Source organism: Puntigrus tetrazona, chromosome 3, assembly GCF_018831695.1.
Source record: "Puntigrus tetrazona isolate hp1 chromosome 3, ASM1883169v1, whole genome shotgun sequence".
NCBI classification, from domain to species: domain Eukaryota; kingdom Metazoa; phylum Chordata; class Actinopteri; order Cypriniformes; family Cyprinidae; genus Puntigrus; species Puntigrus tetrazona.
Genome location: NC_056701.1, coordinates 24,743,363 through 24,750,583, shown reverse-complemented (window position 1 = coordinate 24,750,583; position 7,221 = coordinate 24,743,363). Strand labels below are relative to the sequence as shown.

The window sequence follows — 7,221 nt, the reverse complement described above, 5'->3', positions numbered from 1 at the left end:
CACTACTATGGACTGCGGATCAAAGCGAGCTCATCTCTGCTCCGTCTGATGGAGGACCAGCAACACCTGGCCATGAGGCAGCAGCCCTTCTCCCAGAAACAGAGGTGGACACACGTGCTCTCTTTCATATCTTGCTGCCAGTCTCTCAGGTTCCTGTGTTTCTCAGTCTGGTTCTGTCTCCCTGAAGACTGAAGCCGGTACAGAAGGTGGAGGGAATCACTAACGGAATGTCGTCAGGATCCGGGCAGCAACAGCAGCAGCAGCAGAGCTCGGGTCTGTCGGATATCAGCACCCAGGTCCAGCAGTACCAGCAGTTTCTAGGTGAGTTGTGACGTCAGTGTGGATTTTTAATATCAGAAATGTAACCTGAAAGTGTGCAAAAAGTCGTATTTAATCCCGCTTCTGAATGGCAAATATGAAACGACCTTTACTTGGGGTTTAATGCAGAGATTTGACCATAACTCAGGGTTAAACATATAAAAGCCCTCACATGGATTTTTACAACAAATCATTATATTGTTGCTGTTATCTTTGATGTTTAGATGCGTCCCGGGCTCTCCCAGAATTCCCCGATGTTGACCTGCAGGGTAGAGCTTTACCAGAGGGCATTGAGCTGGAACATCTTAAAAGCTTTCAGTTGCTCTACAGAGAACACTGCGAAGTGAGTCTTTTCTCTCCTTCTCTGTTTGAAACCAGAGGTTGACTGTCAGCATCACAATGAATATCTGTGTAGAAGCGAAATATTCTTTCGGGTTGATTTTTACTGATGTTGTATTTTTCTCCAGGCCATTCTGGACGTGATGGTCAACCTTCAGTTCCCTTTGGTGGAGACTCTTTGGAAAACGTTTTGGAGGTTCAGTGAAAGTCAGGCAGGGGACTCGGCAACTCTAGCTGTGTAAGTTTGCTTCTCTGTGCAACACAATCCAACACTACATTTCAAGGTTTCCTGCTTCCAGGACGATTTTATCAAGGTTCTTCTGAGCGGTATAGAGAAATATAAGATAATAATTATCAGAAAATACAAAATACATTTTTAATGTAACAGTTTGTTGAACAAATTTTTCATTTTTTCTGGATTCAGTTTGATGCTTTTCCAGACTGTGTTTTGATAGTTAAATAAAATTTTATTAATCAAAAAGCATGTCTTAAGTAATTGGCATCATTAAATGTACAATATTAAAGAGCAAGTTTTTTAAAGTTTAACAAAATTTTTTTTTTTATTTTGTTATTTTGTTTTATTTTTTTACAAAATTCAGTTTTCAGTACATGTCTTTGTTTAATTTAATATTTATAATCAAAAGCATCTTTAAGTAATTTATTTTATTTAAAAATAATTATTATTAATGTATTTTTTTAACTGAGTTGTGTATTTACATATTTCAGCTAAATAAATTGGTAAATATTGCTTTAAAAGTAATGTTTTAATAATATTGTATTAGTAGTAGTACTATGAATACAATATAAGTAAATATTAATATTAATATTTCTATCATGTAATATTTCTATCATGTTTTTTTCATGTTAAACTGAACTTTTATTTTGACGGGTTGCTGTGAAGACCTTTAGGTTTCTGTTTGTACGTTGTAAAGTTTCTCTTAAAAGAAACAGTAAAATGCTCGTGAAGTGAGATTGTAGAAATCATGTCTATGTGTTCATGTACTCATATATTGAGGCAGCAGAAGCTGAAAACACAGCGAGCGCCACATGCCCTTCAGTATGTTTGTAGAAAAGGAAACCGCAAGCGCTTCGCGCCATTCATACACAGCCTAAACGCAAAGTAAAGCATGAAGGATTCATATTAAAAATGTATTTTTGCTGCTTAAATTCTACTGACGCTTAGTCCATACTGCGCGTTGATAAAAGTGTACTGACATACTTTTGATATATCTGTCCAAAATTTGTCTACATTCCTGCGTAATACAGTAAATTGTTTTATAACTAGATTCTGTTCGTGGTTTTCTGCATTGCAGAAATCATAGGACCCAACACAACTGACATTCAAACTTCTTATAGACTGTAATGTTTAATCATTGAGACCTTTATAACAGTTATAGTAGGCTGATATTTAAATGCCTAGTGTTATGGATCAAAGCTCTGTCGATTTAGTTGAACATGTAATGCAATGCAGCGTTCCTCAAAAGTCTGATGGATTTTATTTGGTACTCACATTGTAACACCATTTTTCTAGAAAATGGTGTGTGGATAATCTAAGTAAACCTAAGTCGCTTGTAGTCCAGTAAGTGTTCATCTTGCAATATTACTATCAATATGTAAGTAATGCTTATGTTTACTTCATATTTTGCAGTAAAAAGACGTGTGTCATGCCCTGAAGGTGGTTGTTTTCAGAATGAGACTAATAAAGTGCTACTAACTATCAATCCTACAACAGCTTGTAGCTGTTTTTCCATCAGCTTCATTAGTACGCAATCATTCAGAGACCTTGCAAATTTGCATTAGACTTTATTGGGTTAAAGAATAATGAGGCAAAATCTATCTGTTTTTTTTTTTTTTGTGGCTATCTTAGGTATGACGAGTCTGAGAAGAGACTGCCCAAGCCATGTTTGGTGCTTCTCTGTAAATATGATCCAGTGCTCCGGCTGAGTCGTGATCTGCGCATAACACGTTGTACCAGGGCCTGGGTGGAGATGCTCATCCCAGACGTTCTGAGACTCCATTCCCAGTGAGTTCCCTCACTATAGGTTTACTTTTACTGTGCAGCAGTATGTGCCACAGCTGGTGGTGATCCATCAGGTGAGTCGCATTTTGCCAGGAGCGGTCTATTTTTACTTCACTCTGACATTCGCCAATTTGGATGTGGGTTGACATTCAGGGCACCAATTACGGGCGACCGCCCACTGCCACGCAACGTCATTTATTTCGCTGAAGCTGCCTTAACTCTTCCTCCAGGTGCCTTAACACAAGCCATCCGAAACTTTGCGAAAAGTCTTGAGAGCTGGCTGACTAACGCCATGATGAACATTCCTGAAGAGATGGTTCGTGTGAAGGTCAGTTGATCGCAAAAAGCATTAACCTAATTCAAAGCAGAAACCTGTAAACTTTTGAACAGTAGTGTGCACTTCTAGTTGCTTTCAGTACATTTTCAGTTTGTGTTTTTACAATATATATGCATCATATCGCCACCTTTCACCCTGGTATTTCCAACATTAGTCAACCACTACAGTCAATACCACAAAACCTCTGGTTTATAAATGACGTTAATGATAATTAGTATTGACAGGAAGACAAAACTGTGTGGTTGTGACACATAGTCAGAACTGCAGTATTAACCTAGGGTGCTTTAAAAAGTGTTTGAAGACTTGAAAATGCTGCGCTGAGTGCTTTCAGGATTCACTCAACTGTTTAACTTCAGGGGAGTTGAAAAATAAACCTATTTTCAAAAACGTGGACGCTACATTTTAACGTACACAAGGCCAAAAGACCTTATATGGCAAAAAGATCAAGGCAAATCTGATTTCTCGCATTATTTCCTCTTTCCCCGTGAATTTGTATATGTTCAGGTGACGCCTGCAAGTGCGCTTCGCCAGACTCCTGCGCAGGTACACCTCTAAAAACCACCTGGCCCAAGCAGGCTCGTGCCGCATTGCAAAACACGGCACAGATCAACCAGATGCTCAGCGACCTCAACAGAGTGGATTTTGCCAATGTGCAGGTGCGTGGGGATCGGACAAACCTCTCACGTTCCCAGTCAGAACCCAGGCTGAGCACTGTACGGGGTTTGAAGTAGAGCTTTCATCTGTCACCATCTGAGATGAACTTGCTTTCTGACATGCAAGTAGGTGTTTGTGGTCTGTCTAGAAGCCAGGGAAACGGAAACACAAGTCAGTGTTTAGCATAACATGCTGTTTGTTTTCTTAAAGGTCATATTAAAAAGGTTTACTCAGTAGTCATTTAGTCGATGATTTTATCCTTAAGGGACTTACGGTATATGTATTAAAGGAACAGAAAATTATTCAATTCTTTACTCACTCTCATGTTGTTCAGACTTACATGATTTTTTTTTTGTGCACAACGTGAAAGATGGTGTGTGGTCAAAAAATACAGTGAAAATCAGTGGGGGATGAAACTTTGGTTACCAACATTTTTCAAAATTTTTCAGGTTCCATAGAAAAAATGAAGGTTGGGGTGACCAACATTGGGGTGAATAATGATTGTAGAATTCAAAACGTTTTTGGTTACAATTTGGTCATAGCTTTAACCGCCAGGCCGTACCAAAAAGGGAAATTCTGAGAGGAATATCAATGTTAGTTGCCTTGCTAAAGGGAATTAAGCTATATCTTCAGACCAGGATTACTAAGCATATTGGTTGACGTAAAAATGTAGTTCTATTTTACACCTTCATGCTAAGTTCCGGTCATTTTGACAAATTGTTAATGTTATGTCTTTGGTCTAAAAACATACTGAGCAATTTGATAATTTTGTACTTTCCCCCCCGAATTTGCTACACTTGTTCCTGGCCTACAAAAAATGCTTATACATTTCTAATTTTGCTATATTAATAAATCAAATGAGTGAAACAGTGCCGCAGTTTTCGCTTCAGCGCTCAGATCAATGAGGCCTACGACCGATCGCTTTAAAAAGAAACCCAAAACCTGTGCTTTTGACCGAAAGATTGAATCTTTGAGAATCTGTGAAAGGCTGTTGATCTTTGACTGTGCCCGCACACAGGGTTGAGTTAGTGTTCGTGAACCCTGTGCGGTTTCTCTTGTAGGAACAGGCCTCCTGGGTGTGCCGCTCTGCGAGGATCGGGTGGTGCAGCGCTGGAGCAGGACTTCAAACTGACCCTGCAGCAGCAGAACTCTCTGGAGCAGTGGGCGGCCTGGCTGGATGGGGTGGTCTCGCAGGTCTTAAAGCCCTACCAGTCTAGCTCTGCCTTTCCAAAAGCAGCTAAACTCTTCCTGCTGAAATGGAGCTTTTACAGGTAAGCCTCAAATGCTGCAGCGACGCTCAGGTTTGTGGATATCGTAGGGAATTTGTTTTGTAAATCCTAGAGCTACGGTCTACAGTTGATGCACACAACAGTATTGACTTTTAAGTTACTTGCGTGCAGTTCAGAAGTTTGGAAATATTTCAAAACAGTTAACAGCTCTACTGTAAAAATATGACCATAATTGATGTTTATTTTATTCAAGGAACATTTCTTATTAAAAACAGCTGTGCTGCTTAATATTTACTGCTTAATATCACTTTTTTCAAGATGGTTTGATGAATTCTTTAAAAATGTAAAAAGGACAGCATTTATTTGAAGTCTTTACTGTCCCTTTTGATCAACTGAATGCATCCTTTGCCGAGTAAAAGTATGAATTTCTTTCAAAAGTAGATAAAAAGTTAACAAAGTAAAACATTACTAAATAAAATGATAAAAAAAGTCAATTTTGCATTTTAAATCAATTAAAAATTGATATTTTGTGTGTGTGTGTGTATATAAATTATATATATATAAATTGTATTTTTTTTTAATAAAGCATACTTTTATGAATACTTTAACTCTACCTAATTAGATTCATATCTTCATGTTTCAGAAGAGTTTTTACTGACTGTTGGAGCCAGTAACTGTAATGTCAAATACGCTTCCTCTTTACTCATCCCTTTATGCGTCTCACCCAGCCCACTGCTCTCTTCTGGTTCTTACGTTTCCTGTATCTTTTCTTTGTTGTCTCTTTAGCTCTATGGTGATCAGAGACCTGACTCTTCATGCAGTGCCGCAAGCTTGGCTGCTTCACCTCATCCGCCTGCTGTATGATGAGTACATGTACCTACCTGATAGAGCACAGAGTCGCCCAGGCCAAGGGTGAAACTCCCATCGCTGTCATGGGAGAGGTACAAGCACACTCCACTGAAATCTTTACCTCAACCTCAGACACACTTCTCACTTCGGTGTGTAAGACCAAACAAACGTGCGTCCACCCCTCTCATAACAGGATATTAAACTGAGGAACTGTGAAATGCATCGTTCTGACTGTAGTGTTTTAAATGTCCTAATTGTCTTTTTGCTCTTTAAGTTTGCAAGTCTTGGTCGAAGTTTGAACCCACTTGATCCTGATAAAGGTTAGTGGTTTTATATACAAACACCAAACGCATAATAATCAAGTCACAGATTTGTAATTGTTTTTTCTTCATTTACTTGCAAACTACAGAAGAATGCACAAAAACAATAAAATCTATAATAATAATAATAATAATAATATTATTATTATTATATGTGACTATAATTTAATTCAATTTGAAAAATATAAACCAGATGGATTATTAGTATTTTAAAAGTAATATATTTCAAATATATTTATTTAATAAAATAATAATAAAATTTTATAAAATAATAAAGCAGATCATTATTTATATAAAAATAGAGAATGCATTTGATTTATAATAAAATAACAATTCTATTAAATTATTATTTACAGTCATTTATAATATAAATTACATTTTAGTATAAACAAAATATTTTGACAAAAATATTACAAATAAAAACATGCTATTATATTTACTGTAATCTTCAAAATTCATTAAAAAATATCAGATGGACTCTAAAATTTTTCAGTAATTTAATAAAATGTTTTTTTTTTTTTTTTTATAACTGACAATCTTTGTCTTCTGTGTCTGTGAAGAGGAAGAGGAGGAGGAGGGAAGACAGTGATGATGAGTGCCAGGGAGTTGTCCCTGCAGTCTGATGGGGGTGCTATCGGGACGGACCTCTAGAACCGCCCCGGGCTGGCTCGGACCACGACTTAGAGGGTGCTGTTCACCACAGTGAAGCATGGATAACTGAGAACTTGAATACACACACACACACACACACATGCACCTACAAGCACACACTCCACATATCACTCACCCATCATCCGCTGCGACTTACATCTAAAGAACAGAAATGTTGCAGCTGCATATTTACACGACATTTCAGATGTTCAGATGTGCATTTCCCATGCCTGTATGTCGATGTCTCAGATGCACACATACACAAGCGTTCACTGGAAACGGAGACACAGCGCCTGCACACACACTCACAACCTGACTACCATCACTGATCATATCAACATCTTAGGATCGTGTAGAGGCCACCACCGATGGCTCTCGACCGTAAAACCGATTCGTCTCTCTATTAGCTGTTAAGACGCTTCCAGAACCCAACTGCACCTGCTGCACTTGATCCTCAAGAGTCGTCGGCGATGGACTGAACTCTGATTGGCAACCGAATCCCGA

General features: G+C 38.2%; 1 pseudogene; it reads left to right on the top strand.

Annotated features, from left to right (window-relative positions):
* LOC122341372 overlaps window positions 1-6,717 on the top strand; it is an 18,270-nt pseudogene extending 11,553 nt beyond the window's left edge.
* The last annotated feature ends 504 nt before the right edge of the window (window positions 6,718-7,221 follow it).